Source organism: Manis javanica, chromosome 5 (assembly GCF_040802235.1).
Source record: "Manis javanica isolate MJ-LG chromosome 5, MJ_LKY, whole genome shotgun sequence".
In the NCBI taxonomy this organism is placed as follows: domain Eukaryota; kingdom Metazoa; phylum Chordata; class Mammalia; order Pholidota; family Manidae; genus Manis; species Manis javanica.
In genome coordinates this window covers 56,384,696-56,408,686 of record NC_133160.1, presented here as the reverse complement: position 1 = coordinate 56,408,686, position 23,991 = coordinate 56,384,696, and positions in this window count along the sequence as shown.

Sequence of the window (23,991 nt, the reverse complement as noted above, 5' to 3'; positions counted from 1 at the left end):
TATGGAACCCAATGAGGACTTATTCACAATAGGAATGAGAAATCTCATGCTGCATACAGCTCCCACATCTTTCTTTGGGTCCCTAGTAACTACTCTTGCCCCCGACATAGGGCAACACATAAGTGAGGCTACTCGTACTTTAGCATATCTGAAGGAGGTTGAAACAATAAGAGCCCAGAAAGAAGTACAGTCTAAGACTGAAAGGGAAGGTGCAAAAGGCCCCATGAAGGTCTTGAGGACCCAGATGTGGGTTGATATATTAAAGGTTAGGATAGTGAAAGAAAAACTTGATGGGCAGCCCAATAAGATCTTATTAGAACTGGGGCACCAATTAAATTCAGAGCAGCAGTTCCAGCCACTGAGGTCCAGGACATGGAAGCCAGAGGTAAAGCCCCAAGTCTGGCCTGTGTGCTTGCAAGACTTCCTGACAGACAGTACTCAGGCTCTGCCTGGGCCTTCTCCCCCCACAGGACAATGATTGAGCATTCTGGTTTGATTGAAGGGAGGCTCAAAGCCCCCACCTTGGTGATTATTTGTGAGGGTCTTCCTCCTGTCTGAGCTTTGCTACACAGCTTGAACAGCATGGCTCCCACCAATATGTAACCACTTTTCTCCACACCTTGAAATACCTATTCATATGGAGATGAGCTACTTCTTTCCAACACTGGAAAACACCTATTGATATGCAGATGCACTAAAGCCATGTGAAGAGCCGTGTGAGGACCAGAGGCCACATGTAGAATTAGCAATTCATTGGTGCCCTGTGTATGTACAATGTGTCCTGACACTGGTGGACACTGGAGCTGAATGTTCTTTGATTTATGGCAAACCAAAGCATTTCCTTGGGACCCCTGCCATGATAGATGATTATGGGGGTGAGGCAATTAGAGTGAAGAAAGCCCAAATCCCATTGGGAATAGGATGTTTACCCCTAAAGGAGTATACTTTGTTCATTTCTCCCATCCATGAATATATTTTGAGAGTGGCAATCCCACAGGGGCTGTGGTTACCTACCACTGCAGTAGAGTTCAGACAGAGGGTATGTGTGGAAAAGGAAGAATTGAAGGGTCATGCTAAGCACCCACCTGTAGCTCTGTCTGTACCTCAGTGGGTGACAAATACTAAGCAGTATAAATTGCCTGGTGGGGCACAAGGAAATTGGATAAACTCTACAGGAGTAGCACAAGGTGGGCTTCATAAAACCCACTCATAGTCCTTTTGATTCCTCAGTGTAGCCAGTGAAAAAGCCAGACAGCTCCTGGTGTATGACTGTGGAGTATAGGGAATTGAATAAAGTCACACACCCTTTGCATAGTTCTTTCCCCTCAATAGCAGCCATTATGGACACACTAAGTCATGAACTGGGGACATATAATTATGTTGTGGACCTTGCTAATGCTTTCTTCTCTATTGATATAATACAGGAAAGTCCAGAACAGTTTGCCTTCACATAGGAAGGCTGGCAGTGACATGCACTGTCCTTCCACAGGGATACCTCCAAAGTCCCACCATTTGTCATGGACATATAGCCAAGAACTTGGTCACATGGAAGAAACTGCAAACTGTGTAGTTGTATCACTACATTGATGATATTAAGCTCACATCTGATTCTCTTTCAGATTTAGTAGGGGCAGTTCCTAGACTGCTGCAACATCCACAGAAGAAAGGATGGGCTGTGAATAGATGATTTGTCTGTAAAATTCTTGGATGTTGTCTGGTCAGGTAAAACTAAAGTTATTCCTGAAGCAGTCATAAACAAGGTCCAGGCTTTCCCTACTCCTACCACTGTGGCAGTACTGCAAGAGTTTTTGTGTCTTTTGGGCTACTACAGAGTGTTTACCCTGCACTTGGCACAAATTCTGAAGCCTTTTTACCAGTTGGTATGAAAAGGCATCAGGTGGGACTAAGGTGAGACATGTACAGGTGCTTTTACTGCTGCCAAGCATGCAGTCAGGGCTGTTAAGGACTGGAATGTAATGGACTCATCAAGGCCCTGTGAACTAGATGTTCATGTAACTGAAGATGGTTATGGATGAGATCTTTGGCAGCAGCTTGAACAGACATGCCAACCTACTGGATTCTGTTCACAACTATGGAAAGGAGCAGAGGTCTGCTATACCTTGATAGAGAAGCAACTGGCTGCTTGTACCACACATGCTGGGTATGGAGCCCATCACCGGTACATTTCCAACCAAGGTAATAATCACCTATCCCATTTCAGGGTGGGTAAGAGATTGGACCCATCTCTACTCTCTCTCTGGACCCAGCACCCTCTCTACTAGCCCCTTAATTGGAGAACTCCAGTGCTTATTGGGACCAGTAACCTATACCAGTGGAAAGCAGAAATAGCTTGCTTTTGAGCCATTGGTAGCCAAGAGTCCTTATCAGGAGGAAAATGTGCCTATACCTAAGGATGCTTGGTATACAGATGACTCCAGTTGTGGGCAGCCCGCAAGTAGAGGCTGTGGCTTTGCAACCCTAGACTGAGACAATACGGATGGAGGATGGAGATAGAGGATTGTCTTACATGTTCTAAGAAGAACTTACCAAGTCCTGCAGCAACATGGGACAATAGTAAAGAGGCCCACATCCTTTTTCAGGTAGTAAATAAAATACATTGGGCCTCTGCCAATATCAGAAGGATATCCGTGTGCCATTACTTGTGTGGACACAGCTACTGGACTATTGGTTGCTTTTCCTGCACATCATACAAACTACCCAGAGGGACCTAGAGCATCTCTTGCAGCCTATGGTCTGCTGCAGGTGATTGAGAGAGATCAAGGCACCCACTTTACTGGACATGGGTTACGAAAATAGCAGCAGCAATTAGGAGTAAAGCAGAAGTTTCATGTACCATATAACCCTATTTGGGCAGGAATGGTAGGGAGGTACAATGGTTTGTTGAAATCTGGCCTGAAGTGAGACACAAAATGCCTACTGGGCTGGTCAGTTCACTTATGGACAGTGCTACAGTGTTTGAATAAGAAGCACCAATAAGGAGTCTTGAGTCCTGTGGATATGCTAACAAACCTTACTGCCTCTCCTATACAAGTGTATGTGCAAACCGAAGAGGAGTTATTGAAGCCAGGATATGGCCAGCAGAGCAACATTTTGCTGCCAGCCCCAATTGCATCAAACCCTAGAGACACTGTTGAATGGACATGGCCCTGGACATTTCAACACATGGACCAGCAATGGCTGGCCATTCTGACATCTTGGGGGAAAGGCGTGGAAGCTGGCTTCATGTGCATTCCTGGAGTAACAGCAGAGTGGCCCCCCAAAATCACAATAGTGTACCCCAAATGTCCTGGAGGTAAGAGCATCTTACAGGGAAGTTTTGTTTTCTTTATGGCCAGTGCATGTACCACCCAAAGCTCTATATGTTGAGCCATCTGTAACCCCCATAGGGAGGGGGGTGAAAGTCTCTCATTCTAGATCAGGATGACATCCCATTCATGCCACTGTCCTATCACAGGACCACTCTCTTGCATGTATCCTAACTGATGAGCAACATTTGTCTATGCTAGTGTCATTACAACGTGTATCTTATCACCCTTAAATTTATTTGCTTATACAGTCTCTGAGTCCTGTGTGTGCCCCCTGGCTGCAGCTGCCACATGATGCTTGCTCTGAACTCCCTACCTGCTCAGCTACTCACTGTCTGTAGAATGGTTGAACTATGGATTTAATCTGCATAGTACTTTGAATCTAGCTGAGTCTTCCGGTTTGAGGATTGTCATGATTTTATTGCTTTGCTACTTTATGTTATTAGCCAGTGTTCTCACACAGGGGCTATTGCAGAAGAAGGGGAACATGTATATTGTGAGGTGAGATTTTTGGAGGGGTGGACTGTGGGTAAAATTGTAATATTTCCAGAATATCTCACATGGCTTTAGTGCATCTGCATATCAATAGGTGTTTTCCAGGGTTGGAAAGAAGTAGCTCATCTCCATATGAATAGGTATTTCAAGGTGTGGAGAAAAGTGGTTACATATTGGTGGGAGCCATGCTGTTCAAGCTGTGTAGCAAAGCTCAGACAGGAGGAAGACCCTCACAAAGCAGGGGCCTTTGCAGCTGGCTCCACCTATTACCCACCTTGATTTTGTTTTTCTCCATTATAATATTGGCTTTGCTTTTGCTTGCATTTTTGCCAAAGACTAAGCTAAACTTTGCTAAGCAGCACGAAAAGGAGGAGAACATAAACTTCCCAGAAGCTTTTCAGGACAGTTCTCCTGAAGAATGGAACATGCAGGGGCCAGATGGTGATCTTGGCATGGAATACCAAAACCTGCAGGTAGCTAGTCAAACACTGACTACCCCATCTCCACCTAAGTGGGAATGCCCCCCTTCTTTGCAATGCTAGTGAAATTAATGATGAAAAGTTTTATAGGAAAATTAGAGAAATAGAGTTATGGGGGAATACTGAATGGAATAACCCTGTCTGACACTTGATCAACCTTCTCATGTTTTCTTCCATCTGCTACTTCTGTAGCTTCTCTTCTTACTTCCTAATTACAGCACTTTACTAGAATTTGTGCCTCAAATGTGAAATTGCCGAGTACCTTAATACTTCCAAATGGACACCTCAAGATAAGTGTTGGGCATAGAAGCCACGGGGCATAAATCTGCAAAGAAGTAAAAAAATAAAAAAACTAACCTTTTCAAAGAATGTTGCTTCTCTCTCACTTACCAGCTTTACATCTCCCTGTATGGCCCTGGAAGATGGCTGGTTAGCCAGAGACGGGTAAGATTCCTCAAGGGAGGAACAACCTAAGACAGGCACAGTCACAGGGGGGCCATCAGGTGAGAAAATGGGGGCCAACAGAGGTGAGGATTAGAACCTCACCCCCCCCCTAGTTTTGAGAAAAATCTTCTACACCCATGGGTGTTTTGTTGCCCATGTCTAACTTGGATTAATACCTAGTCTATAGGCACAGACCTGATCATCTACACTTGCCTTCTTACAGGACTAAATCATGCTTTCTATCTTTATCTTGCATCTACCTATAATAGAATAAATATTATGAAGGGATAAAATGTACCCACTGCATTAAAAATATAGATGATGATACCTGCCTAGCTAACTGTGGCAGTGGGTGACCTATATTTCACCCTGAGCTGATAGACTCCATAGTCACTGCTACATGCTGCACACTTCTGCAGCCACGTGCATTACTTAGAAACCACTTTGCATAGAAACAAGGAACACAATAGACTACATGTTGCTAAGAAAAGTTTAGGTCAAGGAACAGAAAAAGATCACCTGTCTAACACTTGGCTGACCATGTATAGATTAGAAAGAAACAAAAAGAAAAAAGCTTGCCTATGCTTGTTAATCAAAAGAACAAATAAAAAGCAATCACATCCTTAGGCAAAATGGTATAAATAAAGCTGTCATGAGCACTTTGTCAAGAGACCACCTCCATTTGACTCTGTGTCCTGTCTCTCCGTGCACTGACTCCGTCTCATCCTTTCAGGCAACACCCCCCCCCCCCATGGGAGCTGGACTCCAGCAACATATCAATAGGTAATTGCAAGGGGGTGCGAGGGCTTATCTGGACTGGAAAGTTTTGGAGGAGAACTCTCTTCTGCTGCAGTTTGGTCAAGAGAGAGACAGGACGTCTGCTTATAAGAAATAAATGGATTTCTTAACTTTATTTCTCTGACTGATTTTGGTTTCAAAGGTATTTTGCCCTGGGATTTCTGCCCCCCAGTTACAATCATCTTCTTATAAAGAAGTCATGTTTTATGACTGTATGTAGTTTGAAATAATTCTCTATTGATAAAGGTTATCATAACTCTGCCCAAATAAAGATATATGTAAAATAAAGCTACATAAAATAATGTGACCTTAATACTAATTAATATGTAGCACAGATGCATTACCTGAAAAGGATACCTATAGATAAGGTCTTATACTTCCATTGAAATTACAAAGCAATTTTACCTTCCAAGGCACTTTGGGGACTTGATTATAGGCCATATCTCATTAAGTTTATTGCAGGTACATTCCTTTCATGCTGTTTCCAGTTACCATATGCACCTCCTAGAGATAGCATAATCATTCAAGAAATAACTGTCATTCTAAGAAATGATACGATGTAATATTTATAATAAACTCTATCGGTCTTTATAATTGAATGTTCATCCAACTGTATTTGGGTGTAATGAATACTCTTTCATTAATCAAGCATATAATTGGTATGTGAACCCCTCACATACTATAATACACAAATTAGTTTCTTCAACAAGTGTAATTTTTGTCTAATCAAATATGGAGAGGAGACATGAAGAAGCCAGATGAAGTGTGTGGTTGGAAGAAAAAGGGAATTGACAGAAAAAAGCAACAATTACCTGAAGAATTCAGTGAATTACTCTTGAAATAGAAAGAACAAAAGAAAATAAACATGTCTTTATTTGATATATAATACCTCTAACCAAACTGTATTTGCTTTTCTCATCTATTTGCTTCATCAGCAGTACAACTTAAACTTCCCATATCACAGACAGAAAAGTACATTATTGAATAAAGCATCTACCTAATCACTAGAGTGCTGAGCATAGCAGTCAGCAACAAGGAAGAACAAACATTCAGTGGTTTCTAGAACTGGATATGATTTTAGTGTTGACGTACACAGAAAATAAAACATGAAAAAGCAACTTCTCAATGATAAAGCAAGATAAAACGTACTAATATTCTGAACCCATGGAAATTATACACTTGGTGGAAATTTATGTTATACTATATCTTGCAAATGTATATATATATATATACATATATATATATATATGTATATATATACATAGAGTGTTTTTGTATGTTGTGAAATTGATATTTACTTATTAATTTTTATAGTTCATCTGTGGATTCTTTTGAGTTTCCTAGGTATACCCTGACTACAAATGAGTTTTATTTCTTCCTTTCCATTCTTATATATTTTGTTGTTATTATTGGGGTTACTATTGTTAATGTTGTCTTGTATTGCCATGGTAGCTCTCTCTTTAAAAAGCTGCATAGAAATGGCGATGTCAGGCATTGTTTCAGAATAAACTATTTCAATATCAATATTTATAGAAAAAAATATTTTTAAAGGAAATTTCCATTTTATTTCCAATTTGATAAGACTGAGTTTCTGTTTCATGAATTGGTTTTGAATTGTATTCATTGTTTTTTATTTGTATACTGAAATGAACATATGCTTTTTTTTTTTCATTCTTTAGAGTGGAGAATCACATTGTTACATCAATCTAGTATTCCTGGAATAAACCCAAATAGTTGTAATATATTTTTCTCTTGGCATATTGCATCAGTGTGTTTGGAAATATTTTAAGAATTTTTCTTGTTTCTCAATTCTCTGTATTCATCAATGATATGGCTCTGTAAGCTTCATTTCTTATAATTTTGTGTTTGCACAGACACTATGCAGATATGAATATATGTATATGTATGTGACTGTGTAACTGTTGAGATTTTTTTCATAAGGCAGTTTTGATAAATGTTTCTACTAGATTACTTAGATTTATAACCACCCTCTTATTTCTCCTTTTCCATTAAAGACTTTTTAAAATTTCCTTAATATTGGTATAAAGCTAACAAAGTATATATTTCTTTTTTTTTTTCTAGATGGCATTTATTTCATTGTCATTTTTGGAGGTAATCCTTATTGGACATAGACTTCTAGGTTACCAAATTTTTTAGCACTTCAAAAATACTTTCTTCTGTTCTTTGTTGCTTGTTACTACTTGCCAATTCTCAGGATGTCTTATTGTTCATTTAAAGATAATGGTTTCTTTTCAGATGACTTATAACACTTTGCTATTGATTTCCAACAGTGATACCATGATGGGCCTAAGTGTGGTTTTAATTTTCCTTTTTGGCATTTATAAGATTTATAAAATCTGTAACGTGGTGGCTTTCATCAGTTTTAGACAAATATCAACTATTCTCTTTTCAGATACATTGTTCTTCCCTACTCTGGAAATCCATATATATGATTTTTTCATTATATTTCATATGTCTTTTATATCTTTTGTTGTATTGTACCATTTAATCTCTCCCTACTTCAGTCTATATTTTCTGATCTACTTCTTTAGTCCACTAAATATTTTATAATTTCCTTTTTGTTTTTGAATATAACTACTTAGTTCTATGTTTTAGCTATTGTATCTTTCAATACTAGACTTTCTATATAGTTCTTTCATAGCTTCTAATTCTCTGAGGTATTTTCTTATCTTTTATTTCACTGATTTCTAAGCATTATTATTTTAATAATATAATTAGTTCATGGCTAATAAATACCTTATCTGGGTCTCCTGGGAGTCTGTGTCCTTTGTTTGATCTCTTGATTTTTTTTATTAAAGTATCATTGATATCCACTCTTATGAAGGTTTCACAAGAAAAACAATGCAGTTATTACATTTACCCTTATTATCTAGTCCCCCCATACCCTATTGCAGTCATGGTCCATCAGTGTAGTAAGATGTCACAAAGTCCCTATTTGTCTTCTCTGAGCTACACTATCTTTCCCCTGACTCCCCTTACACCATGTGCACCAATCATGATGCCCTACAACCCCCTTCCCCCTCCCTCCCCACCCATCTTCCTCTACCGCCCCCCCCTTTGGTAACCTCTAGTCCCTTCTTGGAGTCTGTGAGTCTGCTATTATTTTGTTCCTTCAGTTTCGTTTGGTTGTTATACTCTACAAATGAGGGAAATCATCTGGTATCTGTCTTTCTCTGCCTGACTGATTTCACTAAGCATAATACCCTCAAGCTCCATCCATTTTGTTGCAAATGGTAGGATTTCTTTCTTTCTTATGGCTGAATATTATTCTATTGTGTATACATACCACCTCTTCTTTATTTATCCAGCTACTGATGGACACTTAGGTTGCTCCCATATCTTGGCTATTGTAAATAGTGCTGTGATAAACATAGGGGTGCATATGTCTTTTTAAATCTGGGAAGTTGTTTCCTTTGGGTAAATTCCTAAGAGTGGAATTCCTGGGTGAAATGCTATTTTTATTTTTAGTTTTTTGAGGAACCTTCATATTGCTTTCCACAATGGTTGAACTAGTTTATATTCCCACCAACAGTTTAGGAGGGTTCCCCTTTCTCTGCATCCTCATCAGCATTCGTTGTTCCTGGTCTTTTCTATGTTGTCCATCTTAACTGGTGTGAGGGGATATTCACTGTGGTTTAATTTGTATTTCCCTGATAATTAACGAAATGAGGCATCTTTTCATGTGCCTGTTGGCAATCTGAATTTCTTCTTTGGAGAAATGTCTGTTCATATCCTCTGCCCATTTTTAATTGGGTTATTTGATTTTTGGGTGTTGAGGCATGTGAGTTATTTATGTATTTTGGATGTTAACCCCTTGTCAGATATGTCATTTTCTAGAATGTTGTCCATTTCTTCTAGGTTATCCAGTTTGTTGGTGTACAATTTTTCTTAGTATTCTCTCATAATTCTTTGTATTTTTGTGGTGTCCATAGTGACATTTCCTTTCTCATTTCTAATTCTGTTTATGTGGATAGACTTTCTTTTTTTCTTGTGATCTCTTGTTTTTTGATCAGCTCTTGTCTTCTATGCCTGATTGCTTTAAATTCTGGAAATTACATGTAAATGATACTGGAGATAAATTGAGGTTCTTGATGATATTAATTTACTTCCCAACATTGTAAACTTGCAATAATAAATCTACTAAAAAATAGAGTGTTTTCTTTAAATTCAGATACACTATGAACAAATGTGAACATAGTAGGCTGATTACTTGAATCAGAGAGAACACAACATTCAAGTTCTAACTCATTTTTTTAATTAAAATTAACCATTGATAGGAAAAAATAAACATTACTCTAGTAGTCATTAAAAGAGATATGAGTAATAGACACTTCAATAAGTGATAAGTATTCAAAGAATGAACAAGTTATAAAACTACCAACTCAAATAAAACCAACCTAATGTGAAACTTAAGGAAATAAAACAAATAACTATAATAACACATGAACTGAAAATGGTTATTAAAATTATTTTAAGCTAAGATTATATTTATATTTGCTTTTAGTTTACCATTTTAATCTATATTTAAGCTTCTACATTTAACTTAATTAAAACTGATTGTGTGCTTCTGAACCTTCAGAAAGAAAAAAATGACAAAGGAGCAGAATCCTCTGCTGAGACCAACAATTCTCTAAGCTTTGCTCATATCCCTCTTTTCTATTGACAGGCCACAAATAAGTTGAAGGAAAATGCCAGTCATTTATTTAAACAAATGGCAGTCAAGTTTATGATCTTATTTTTAGACCAAATGCTACTCAGCAATGGCCTAATGAATGATTTAAAATAACAATAATACTTATAAATTAAAACTAACTATTGATTAGAAATATTGTTAGTGATATCACAAGCACTTAGTATACTCAAGCAAATGCAGGTAATTGGAATTCACTCAGTTTATGGAATGGGTATTTATCAGTACTTGACCTGTATGAATTTAACAGTTGGTCATCAGGTTCAATGTTATATTCTTACTTTCAGTTATAATAATGAGATTAGTTCATTCTAAAGTGTATAATTATGAGTAATTATATCAAAAAACTAGAAATGTTGAGATTTTAATTAAAATTCATCTATGTATCTTGAGAAATTTTAAGTTACATAAATAATTTGAGTAAAACATGGAATTACTCTTCTCACATACCTCTCCCAAATTCTGATAATTGTATCACCACCATACCCACCCTAAGTAGGGAGATAATATTAGTTTTAACAGTTTAGCATATACTAAATTACACAATTTTCTAGCATGTCTAGAATTTTTCCCTGACACTAATATCCAAAAAATTTTCTCACTGAGTAGTATCCCATGCATATTGTCCAGCTGTTTGCCAATTTTCATTTTAACTCTTTTTGATTTTTGTGTTTGCAACTGACTTACTCATAAGAATCACCTAGTATATTTCTCCTTAGCAAATATATGGAGTGCCTACTATGCTCTAGGATCTCTTATAGTTATGCAGGAAAATCAGTTAATAAAAGATCAAAGATCCATCCCTTCAAATAGTTTCATAATTTGAGTGGTGGATAGACCAAAACAGTAAAAATGTGTGAGTATATGTGCATGATGGTGATGGTGTTAAATGAAAAATAAAGCAGGCAAAGCAGGTAAATATGGAGATCTGGAAGGGAGACTGTAGCAGAGAGATAGTGTCCATTTAGAGTATGTGAACATACTTAAAATGTGAAATCTGAGCAGGGCCTGAATGCAGTGAAGAAGGGAGTCATGCATCTGTTGGTAGTGGAAGAGAATTACAGATGGAATTGCACTCAGTCCTGAGGCACCAATATGCCAGGAACCTTTGACACTGAGTGAGGTTTCCACTAAGTAGAGTAATATGAAAAATTGAACAGGATGTGCAGGGGGGCTCACTGGAAAGATACTGGCTTTTAAACTAAGAGAGAGAGCTAAAGAAGTGTTTTGTGTTTTGAGTAGAACACTAACATAATTTGATTTAACATTTGGACAGAATTATTTTGGGTGCTAAGGAAGAATAGATATTTGGTAAGCTAGGACAAAAGGAGGAAAACAGGTGCTCTATAATATGCAGAAGTAATGTTAGTTTAACATGGAGGTACTGGAGCTGGTGAGAAGTGGTCAGATATAGGACATGCTTTTGAAGCATAGGAGAATTTGCCTGCCAAAATATGCCACTTTCTTATAAGGAGTATTTTCAGCTGAAAGCAACTGAGAAGTAGAAGCAAAAACAGCTTTCTTCACCACCCTATTTGCCTAAAAACATGACATAAATTTACAAATGTATCCTTCCTCTCCTCCTTACCAAGGACAAAAAGGACTAGAGAAAACATTAGACACTTATCAGTCCAAATGTGGCACCAGAATAATCTATATAACAAACTTTGCTAATTGGTATTTTCCTACCATTAGTTTCCCCTTATATATTTGCTTTCTCAGTTACAGCCATTGGAAGCCTAAAACTGACTTCTTTTTTGGTTCTGTCATTTCTTTACAAATGTTGTATGTTATTGTTGAAGATTCCATACAAACCTGAGTTCAATGCCACTCTTAAATTAATCATCCCTGAGTTTCTCTCATGTAAATATCAGATATATGTATATACTAATAAGTTTATCTTTTTCTTGTTAATCTGTCCTTTGCTACAGATTCCAAGAGAACCTAAGGTGGGTAGGGGAAACATTTTTCCTCCCTCACTTTTCAAACAGAGAGGTAATTTATCACTGGATTGGATGTGGGTATGGAATTAAAGGAGATATTAATATTATTTTAAGTTTTGGCCTCTGAAACCTAAGGCTGCAGATGTCAACACCTGAGATGGGAAGGAATATTACAGAGAAGCAGGTTGGTGGAGGGCAAGAAGATTATTTGGCATCCAATTAAAAATACCAAATAAAAACTTGATTATATACATCTGAGGTTTCAGAACACATACTAGATAAATAAATTAGAAAGTTATCAGCATGTGGAGGGGATTTAAAACAATTTCTGCAACTGGGTAAGATCATTGAAGAAATAAAAACAGAGATAAGTAGTGGTTGGGGAATATTATTTGTACATGCATCCGCAGTTATTTACTCTCCTTCAATCCATTCTCTTTCTAATGAGACTTTATAATTCCTTCAGTCAAGAGGTGTGACATCTACTCAGACGCCTTTGAATCTAGGCCACCCTTGTGATGTGCTTTGGACAATAGATTACAATAGAAATATCAAACCAGGCCTCTCAATACCTTATGTATTTCTGATTTTTCTTTTGGAAGCTTGTCCATTGTCATATGAACAAGTCCAGTCTTGCCTGCTGGATGCTGAGAACCATGCCTCAATCAATTCTATTGTCCAGGCCAACTAGCCTGCCAGCCTCCAGAAATATGAATGAAATTGTCTTGACCAACCACCCATCAGACCACACACAAGCTGAACACACATTCATAAGTAAGCAGCCAAATCAACAGAACCTGTCCCAGATCAGCAGAATCACTCAGAGGACATGTGGAATCCTGAGCAATGATAAACCCCTACTGATTTAAGGCACTGAGTTTTGGGGTAGCCTATTGCTTTATAAGAATCAAAGAAGGGATCCTGTGGGCACTCCAGTTGTTAAGGAATTTAGGAGAAGAATAAGAAACAAAGGAAGAAAACTTAAGGGAGAACATCCAGTGGGGTGGAAAAAAATCTTAGTATTCATGGGATCATTTAACCTAGAAGAAAGTGTTTCAAAAGAAACAATTATCAACTCTGTCAAGAACAGCTAAATCAAGTAAGATGAGGGCTGCAAGATGACCACTGGATTTAATAATGCACAAAATATTGTCGGCCTAATTTCAAAGATGCTTCCTTAAGCATGTTGACAGAAAGAGAATTTGGTAAGTTTTATGAAGGACACTGAAGATTTTATAATAATTTAATCATAATTGAAAAATTTTGAAATTCTAGATAGTTTTGATGCAGGGGATCTTGTTCGCGGAGCCGAAGAATGAGCTTCACAGTCAAGGTAGGAGAGCAAGGTACAGGCTTTTATTTAGAGATAAAGTGAAAGGACAGAGCTCCTGGCTCACTCCAGGAAGGGACAAGAGAGTCCGTGGTGGTGCATTGTCTAGGAGTTTTATAGGCAGTTGAGGATTTTTTTAAACATGAAAAAACTTTTGGGTGTGGACTTCTTAAGTGGTCCCTGAATATTAAAGATTAACTTAACATAATGAATTTCTTGCCTTGATTTCTCTCTGGGACACCAGTGCCTTGGTCTGGGGGCACATCAAAAGGCTGGAGACCCAGCCCCCAAGGTGGGCTGAGGTATTGTCTGTTTGTTAAAGAATCCTGCCTCTTGAACATTCTGGGTGTTCAAATGCAATCTTATCTTTGAGATGGAGTTCTTCCTTCCTTTTACCATGTCATCTACAGCTGGGTCTGCATACTAAGTTAGTTGCTCAGTTTTGCAAAATCACTTCATCAGATCTGAAGGAGGAAAGACAGCACATAGGCCTGGGCATTTAGTATGTTAAAGTGGATATTATACATGGCTACAAATGTTTAGTGTAACTGAACATGTGCCACTCTTCCTCATCTGGGGAATATCAACTGATCTCACTGAAGAATGGTTCCAGAACTTAATGTTTAACATAGTTTCAATAGGGACTTCTTTGCCCATTGTTACATTGTTCTGACCATAAATATTCTGCCCTGCTTTTCCTAGAGGCCCTCACCCTACTCTGACTACACCCACGGTCCCTGTCTCATTCCCCCCTCTACAGATAGAGACCCTAGCTACTGCTAGGGAAAGGGGGCAATGACCGCTCTGGCTGCTTCATGCTGAGAAGGGATGCAGTAAGGGGTGCAGTTAGGTCTCCATCAGTGGCCAGTCAAGAGGGCCTCGGAAGATGGGCATTTCCATCTTGGGTTCCATTTCCATTACGATTTGCAGTTTTATGGCTTCTAGGTGAGACAGAACAAATCGTGTTATTAGGTTAAGTATACAGGGGCCAAATATTAGTATCAGGATAATGAGGAGCCCAATGAGTAAAATGGATTTCCAGCAAAAGGACATAGAAAGCCAGTTTCCTATTGTAGTAGTCCATGGGATTTCTGGGCGTGACATAGCTTGGATTTGTCTTTGGAGGTCCTGGAGTGAATCAGAGACATTTTGTGAATAATTTGAATGTACACACAACACTCAACTTTGATTATGGCACAGGTCCCTCCTTGCGCTGCTGTTAAGATGTCTAGTGCCATTCTATTTTGTATAACTGCCTGGCACATTAGTTTAACTTCCATATTTAGGAGAGCTATTCCTTGGATAGTATCTTTTAAGGCCTTTTGAGTAAAATTGGTTAAGGACTCAGTATGCCAAATCACATCTTCTAAACCAAGAGATGGTATAAAAATGGAGGCTAGGTGATCATACCAATGAAAAACAGTCCTTGTCCAATGATGTTGGAGGTTTGGGCAGTTTGCAGGGTGTGGGATATTCTCCACCCACCATCCTTGCAGCCAGGGCAATCCCAGAGTGCACCTCCCTATCCACCCTGGAGGAAGCCATGGCCAGAGATTAGTTCTACACAGCCAGTGAGTGCCATTTGGGGCTGGCCAACGGATTCCTGGGTGCCTTAACCAATCTGTGGCAAACAAATCTGTAGCTTGTAAAGTTACTGTATGTGAACAGTGGTCTTTGGGATATCGGGCGAGGCTTGGGCGATAGTCATTAGAATGGTTTCCTTGCTCCCAGTAGAGGGGGGGGGCCTTCTGATTTAAGCATCCTGCCACTGGAGTAACCCAAATGTAGTCATCCCAGATTTGAAAAGAACATTTTCATATCTGTAATTATTTACATGGAGAATTGGCATATTAGATGCATTTTGTAATTGAGGTAGAGCTGTAATGGTGGCTAAATTCTTTGTGACATTATATGAGAAGGGAAATGTATGCCCTTTGTCCTTTAAGGTATTATTATGGGCCAGAATTTTATATTTCAATTAATTATTCCAACACTAAGTGTGCTTTGAGCAGTGCGTTAATCATTTATAAGAATTTTTAATTGCAACCAATCATGTCCCTGAAGAGGAGACACCCACCAAGGGATTCCTGAGGAACTAGAAACAGGAAGTAATCCACATATCCAACAGGATGAAGTTCCATTTATCTTAGCTATGTCTTCAGCCCTATTTAAGAAGGAATTAGATTCATTTATTATGAAGGGAGCATTAGAGAATAGCAAATAAAAAAGTAATGTAGACTTTATATTTATTTCTTAAAAGAGGAGAGAAAAAAACATTTAGTATTCAGAAGTTATGAGATACTTATCTCAAATATTGGTAGTTGAGGATTTTCTTTTGAATAGTAGTTTCATATCTTCTTATAAGTTCACAGGCATACTCAGGTTCCCCAATTCTGGTGTTCTGTGTAGTAGGTTTTTCTGTATCTGTGTTGTCTGCAAGTCTTGGGAGGAATTTTTCCAGGCCTTTACTCTGGAGTGGTAAATCCAAGACTTGGTACCTGTGACCTTGATGGCAGTAGGAAAAGAGAGTATAGCAGTGTAGGCCCCTTCCCAGACTGGATTAAGAGTTGGAGAATTAAAAGGAATTGACAATTAGGACTTTATCTCCGGGTACAAAGAGGGCTTCCCTAGAGGTTCTGTTCTGTCCTTCAGTTAGGTTTTGAAGGAGTGTCTGGAATTTAGCGAGGTGTGTCACATATTGGTTTATCTCTGTGACTTCTTTGTCCTTGATTAAATCATTCCTTAAGAAAGGTCTTCCACAGAGCATTTCAAAGGGGCTTAACCCCTAAATTTTGGGAGTATTTCTTACTCTTATCATGGCTAAAGGTAGTAGTAGGTCAGGCCAGGGCAAGTGAGTTTCTTGTGACAGCTTTCTTAGGTGTCTCAGTAATGTTATTAGTTTTTTCTACTTTACCTGAGGATTGTGGCCTCCAGGCACAATGTAAATTATACTGAATAGCGAAAACTCGGGACACTCCTTGAATCACAGCTGCTTTAAATGCCAGGCCATTGTCACTTTGCAATCCTTGGGGCATCCCAAATTGGGGAATAATTTCATGTAAGAGTATTCTCACTACTTCCTTTGCTTGTTCGGTTCTACAGGAGAAGGTCTCAACCCATCCTGTGAATGTATCTATCCACACAAGAAGATACTGGAGTCCTTTTGCCTTTGACATATGTGTGAAATCAATTTGCCAATCTTCTCTTGGGTATCTGCCTGTTCTCTGTAAACCAGGAGGAGTGGCTTTTCTATTTAATGGGTTATTTCTTTGACAGATATCACAAGCTTTAGTGATTTGCCCTATTGTCTTTAAAGGACTACTGCCTGCAAAAATACTATTGGCCATCTGATAGGTATTTTCTATACCTAAATCTAAAGTCTGGTGTAAAGTTTTAAGAACTTTCCATTCTGTACTCTGAGGTAAATAAATTTTCTCATCCTCCATCTGAAGTCAACCGGAGGGATGGAGAGACCTGCCTTTGGAGAGGCCATCTTGCAGCTCTTTTTTACTATAGCTAGGGATAATATCAGCTAGTACACCTGTCCATAAGAGAGGGGCTTGGATAGGTGCCTTATAAGTCTCTCAAGCTGCCTCTTTGGCTTTTGTATCAGCTCGCCTGTTTCCTTCTGTTACTTCATCCATTCTTTTCTAGTGGCCTCTGCAGTGAATAACTACTACTTCTTTAGGCTTTTGCACAGCTTGAATTAGCTGGTTAATTTCACTATGGTATTTGATAGAAGAACCTTCAGAATTTAAAAAGTCTCTTTCTTTCCATATGGCTGCATGGGCATGCAGCCCTAGGTAGGCATACTTAGAGTCAGTATATATATTGACTCTCTTTCCTTTCCCTATTTCAAGGGCTCTAGTGAGGGCTATTAATTCTGCCAGCTGGGCACTCATGCCCTGTGGAAGTGGTTGGCACTCGATTGTATCCCAGAGTTACAACTGCATAGCTAGCTTTCCACTGGCCCTGCTCAATAGAGGAGCTGCCGTCTATGAAGAGGACAAACTCTGGGTTTTCTAAAGGGGTATATTTTACGTCTTCTCTGGCAGAATAGTTTAGGGCAAGGACCTGTTGGCAGTTATGTTCAGGTCCTTCACTCATAGATTCAGGAAGAAAAGTGGCTGCGTTTAGGGTGGAACATGTCTACAGCTGGGTGACAGGGCCCTCAAGGAGGAGTGACTGATATTTTAGTAGCCTGCTCTCTGACAGCCACAGGTCTCTCCGGGTGTTCAATAAGCTGGTGATATTATGGGGTGCATAAGTCTCTTCCCAGGGTCAGTTTTGCAGCTTCAGGTACTAGCAGGGCAACAGTTGCCACAGACCTCAGACAGTGTGGCCAGCCTTTAGCTACTGGGTCCAGTTCCTTGCTTATATAGGCTACAGGCTGCTGCATTTCTCCTCAAGGTTGAGTTAGTACTCCCAGTGCCACTCCTGATCTCTCAGTAACAAATAGGTTAAACTTATTTCCAGTGGGCAGGCTTAAGGCGGGGGCCTGGAGCAGGGCTTTTTTCAAAGCTTCATAAGCTTTAATAGCATCAGGTTCCCACTGGAGTTTTATGGTGCCTTCTTTTTGGGCTTCTTTAAAGAGTTGGTAGAGGGGTTTGGCTAACTCACCATATCTGGGAACCCAAATCCTGCAATACCCAGTGATGCCCAAGAATCACCTCAGATGCCTGATAGTAGAGGGCAATGGGTGGTGGAGAATGGGTTGAATTCCCTCTTCCCCCAGGACTCTAGTGCCCTGAGAAAATTTAAGGCCCAGATATCTTACTTGCTGATGACAGATCTGTGCTTTCTGACAAGAGACCTTATAGCCATAATCAGCTAGAAAGTTCAGTAATCTCTGAGTACTTTCCTGATGTTCTGTCTCTGTGGTGGTGCAGAGAAGTATATCATCCACATATTGGATGATTTCTGCCTCCCTTGAATCAAAGGAGGCCAGGTCCTTGGCTAAGACCTGCCCAAATAGATGTGGGCTATCTCTGAATCCCTGGGGCAAAACTGTCCAGGTTAATTGAGGTGAGGGATTTACAGGATCCTCAAAGGCAAAGAGAAATTGGGATTCAGGTGCAAGCGGGATGCAAAAGAAAGCATCCTTGAGGTCTAGCACAGTAAACCATGCTGCTCCCTCAGGAATCCTGGATAACAGGGTATGGGGATTAGGTACTACAGGATGTAGGGGCACGACTGCCTCATTAATGGCTCGTAGATCTTGTACAAGGTGCCAGCTTCCATCTGGCTTTTGTACTCCTAATATGGGAGTGTTGCAGGGACTGTTACAGGCTATGAAGAGGCCTTGAGATTTTAAGCTATTGATAACTGGTTTCAAGCCTTCACAAGCTTCTGGTTTTAAGGGATACTGCCTCTTATGAGGAAAGTGATTAGAGTCTTTAAGATTAATCTGTACTGGTTGGGCTGATTTTGCTCTTCCAATGATTCTGTTAGTTGCCCAGACCTCAGGATTGATGTCTGCTTCCACTAGGGGAAGACATCGCTCATCTCTTTCTACGTTCATATTCACAGAGGCTTGTACTTTAGAAAGTATATCACTGCCTAGAAGTGGAGTCAGACTTTCTGGGACCACTTGAAAGGCATGGGAGAACAGCACTGAGTCCCACTCACAACTTAAAGGCTGAGTAAAATATTTGGTCATGGGCTTCCCAGATATGCCTCTAATAGTAGTTGACTAAGAGGAGAGAGGGCCAAGATTATGGGGGAGGATGAATAGGCGGCTCCTGTATCGAGCAGGAAATTCATGGTCTGGCCTCCTACAGAGAGAATCACCCAGGGCTCCTGTGGGGTTATGATGGTGATAGGAGCCAGCATGGGTAGCCCCAGGCCCCTTCAGTCCTGACCACCTTGTTGCAAGTCTGACCCCAGTTGCCTATGCCTCTGAGGGCAGTCTCACTTCCAGTGGTCTCCTTGACAGAGTGGACAGGGAGTTGGCGGTTTGGAGCGCTTACCCCAGGGGCACTCTCACTTAAAATGCCCCTCTCTGCCACAGAAGAAACAAGCCAACTGGAGCCCGGTCCCTTGCTCTGGTCTCTCTTTCTCCGACCTTGGAGGCCCAAAGTTGACTCTCTGCAAGGCCATGGCTAATGCCTCTGCCTTTTGGTGATCTCTCCTGTCCTGGTCCCCCTTTTCCTCCTCAGTTCTATTATAGAAAACTGATGTGGTAACCTTCAGGAGGCTTTCCAGATTTTGCTCTGGCCCAAATGCCAATTTTTGTAACTTCCTCTTGATATCTGGGGCCAATTGGGTGATGAATTTATCCTTGAGAATGACTTGGCACTCTGAGGACTCTGGGGACATATAAATGTGCTTCACCAGTGCCTCCCTGAGCCACTCCAGAAAGGCTGAGGGGCTTTCTTTTTCTTCCTGCATCACGGCTGATAATTTAGAGTAATTTATAAGTTTTACTCGTGCTCTTTACAGCCCTTCTAAAATACAAGTCATAAAGTGGTTCCTGTACCATTTATCGGCATCATCTGTATCTTGTCCCCACTCTGGGTCAGTGAATGGCACTGCCTGACAGTCAGTGGGGACTCGGGTTAGTTCCTCTTGAGATTTGCCACTCGCATTTATAGTATACCATTCATCTCAGACTCCTTTGATAACTTTCTCTTTCTCCCCTTTGGTAAGGGTCAGGTTCATTATAAGCATAACATCCTTCCAGGACAGTTCAAAAGTTAAAGTAAGCCCTTGAAAGGTTTTTATGTACTTGTCTGGGTCATCCAAAAATTTACCCATGTCCTGTTTAATTTGCCTCAGGTCTTGGAGTGAGAAGGGGACATGGACTGGAGCTGGTCCCCACTCTCCATTGGCTACTTCCTGTAAGGGCAATAAAGGTAGGTATAACTGTCTTTTCTTCACCCCCTGGGAAGCCTGGAGGATGATTGGGCCAATGATGCTTGGGCTGGCAGTTCTCCTGTGGTCTGACTTTTAAGGTTCTTGGCAAGTGGACTTAGATCTGGATAAGGTGGGCATGGCAGAGCCAATGGGAGACAATTAGGGTTTGGAGTAGGGTCAGGAATTAGTCCACCTTTTTGGCATAGTCCTTTACTTTTCCTAAAGGCAAAAAAAGGCTTGTACATATGGGATTTCTGACAATTTCCCTTTCTTGCAGCAAAATAACTCTAGCTGCATGATCTTATTATATAGTATACTTCCTTCAGGGGGCCAGGCCTCTCCATCAGAAAATTTGTATTGAGGCCAGGCTTGTTGCAGAAGAAGATAAGGCACTTCTTGTTCAGGGTCTGTGGTGGAATTGCTCCCAGAATGCATGCCAGAGGCATGTCTGGCTTTAGACTTGAAGAGGATGCTCCCATCTGAAAGAAAGAGGGAAAGATGGGTGCCCAGCACCTGATCAGCCTCTCTCTCTGTGAGGGCATCCCCTCACCTTGGAGCCTAGGTGACAGTGGTTAGTTACCCCCTCTGCTGGCCTACTGGAATTAACCACTCCTTACCAGCATGACCTCTACTTTGCCTTGATTTCCCTCTTGCCTTCCCACACTAATCAAGAGTTGCTTCAGAGCTCTGGATCTAGTGGGGACCTCACCAGTATGCTCTTACTTTATGCCTTCTGGGAGTCCTGATCCAGACCCTACTTTCTCTGCACAGGCTTTAGCATAGTATACTTGGGATGCAGAGGAATTGCCGTAGCCCCAGGAAGATGGCCTTCAAGGGACAGAGATCAATAGAATAGAGCCATGGCTAGAATTTAAATGGGGCCATTTACATGTGCAGTTATGGAGGGGTGGTGTCTATACTCAAGACACCAGTTTCTGCCACTGCCTGAGAATTATTTAGCCAGTCACCCACTATAACAAATCTGATCACTGAGATAAGAGGTAGGGAGTCATTTGCGACTCTCACATAGGCAGCAGCCTAGCCGAAGGTTCACTCAGCACCATGGGAATCAATTGGCTGGAGCTGAGATCCCAGGACCACTGTCTACTAGTCCAGTCTTCCCTCGGAGTCCACAGAGTAGGATAGGAAAGTAGGAAATCAGCTCAGCCACTCCCTGACATTCCCGTCCATCCGGAAGCAGGGGATCAAGGAGCAGTAGACACTGGGAAACCTTTCACCCAAGACTTAAGGCTGGTAGCCAATGCTAATCACCTTTTAAGTGGCTAATGGTTAAAATTACAGCATTTAGTTAGAAATAAAAGCAGAGCATAGATCTCCTACCTTGCAGTGGTGAGCACTGGGTTGCATGAAACTGATGAAGTTAGAAGGGTGTTAGGGACACCCCCTGCTTCACTGAGGCCAGGGCAGCCTGAAGAAGCAGACTGGAATTCAGAGACAGAGAGAGACACTCCTTATGGGTACTGAGTTGGGCTGTTGGGGTCTGATTCCAGACACATGGGCCTTTGAGAGACCGCCACTGAAGTGTAGCCTCAGCCTATACTCTCGCAGTTGCTCATGGCTTTCCTCAGTCCCTCGCATCTAAGGAGATGCCTTTGAAAGGGAATCCTGGCCTCAACTCAGGTGACATTCCCAGCTCCCAAGGGAGATGGGGGATCCACTGAGGGAGACACAGGGGAACCTGTTACTTGAGACTTTGAGATCGGCAGCCAAGTTAGTCCCATTTAAGTGGCTGACAAGTGCCCAATTTTGTGTGCCACAGACCGCTTCCTTCTATAAGGACAGCAGAAGAAAAGGCAGGCTTGGATGCCGATACTCACCTCCGAAGTTATCCCGGACAAGCCCCCAAAGATGATGCCAGGGTTCTTGTTTGTGGAGCCAAGGAATGAGCTTCACAGTCAAGGTAGGAGAGCAAGGTACAGGCTTTTAATTAGAGACAAAGTGAAAGGACAGAGCTCCCAGCTCACACCAGGAGGTGACAAGAGAGTCCGTGGTGGTGCGTTATCTAGGAGTTTCATAGGCAGTTGAAGAATTTTTTAAACATAAAAAAACTTTTGGATGTGGACTTCTTAAGTGGTCCCTGAATATTAAAGATTAACTTAACATAATGAATTTCTTGTCTTGATTTCTCTCTGGGATACCAGCACCTTGGTCCTGGAGCACATCAAAAGGCTGGCCACCCAGCCCCCAAGGTGGGCTGAGGTATTGTCTACTTGCTAAAGAATCCTGCCTCTTGAACTTTCTGAGTGTTCAAATGCAATCTTATCTTTAAGATGGAGTTCTTCCTGCCTTTTACCATGTCATCTACAGCTGGATCTGCATACTAAGTTAGTTGCTCAGTTTTGCAAAATCACTTCATCAGATCTGAAGGAGTAAAGACAGCACATAGGCCTGGGCCTTTTAGTATGTTAAAGTGAATATTACACATGGCTACAAATGATTAGCATAACTAAACATGTGCCACTCTTCCTCATCTGGGGATCAACTGATCTCACTGAAGAATGGTTCCAGAATTTAATGCTTAACATAGAGTTTCAATAGGGACTTCTTTGCCCATTGTTACATTGTTCTGACCATAAATAATCTGCCCTACTTTTCCCGGAGGTCCTCACCCTACTCTGACTACACCCACGGTCCCTGTCTCAGTTTCATGTTGGCTGAATATATATTTTCTAGTACAACAAAACATATAACCTTATTTTGAGATATTAAACAAAAACATCTATTAAACCTTTAAATTGTTGATATACACATATATACATACAATAAATCTTAAAATTCAAACATTATCTTGTTGCAAAACCATTATATATGACTTATATTGTATATATGTTAGTCTGGGGAGAGGAAATCCTGGGACAAAATACCTCTAAAAACCAAAATCAGTCAAAGGGAGAAATAAAGTTTAAAATCTATATATTGGTTACAAGCTGCAGTCTGAGCCCTTTTCTCTTTCCTGCTTAAGCAGAAGGAAAACCAGCCCTCCCCCTCACCTCTCAAGTACAGATAAGCCCTCTTCGCCCAGGTGAATTACCCATTAATATGGAGATGAACTTCTCCACCCCTGAGGAGAGATGTAAATTCACTAAAGTCATACTTCTTTCCACCTCTGAACACCTGTTGATATGCAGATGTACCAAAGTAGGTGAGATATTTTGGAAATGTTTCAATTTTACCCACAGGCGACCTCTCCAGAAATCTCGCCTTACAATTTACTCATCCCTCTTTTTCCGACCAATCTAGTAACATACAATAGCAACAGCAATAAAATCTTAATAATCCTTAAACTGGAAGATTCAGCCTATGCAGATTAAGTAAACATACTTTACAGCACAATCTCTCACTAAGCACAAAATACATCACTACACTTGTTTATTTATTCCTAACAACCATGATAGATTGCTCACAAAACTTTTAGCAAACATTAGACAAAGTTAAGCCTCTTTTTAAGCAATTTTTTCTTGACAACAGTAACACAATCATATGTCTCAAGCCAGAGGATTCAGCTAGGTTCAAAGTCCCATGCAGATTAAGTCCAAAGCTTATCCATTCCAACCATCATGCAGCAGCTACAGCCAGAAGATACATCCAG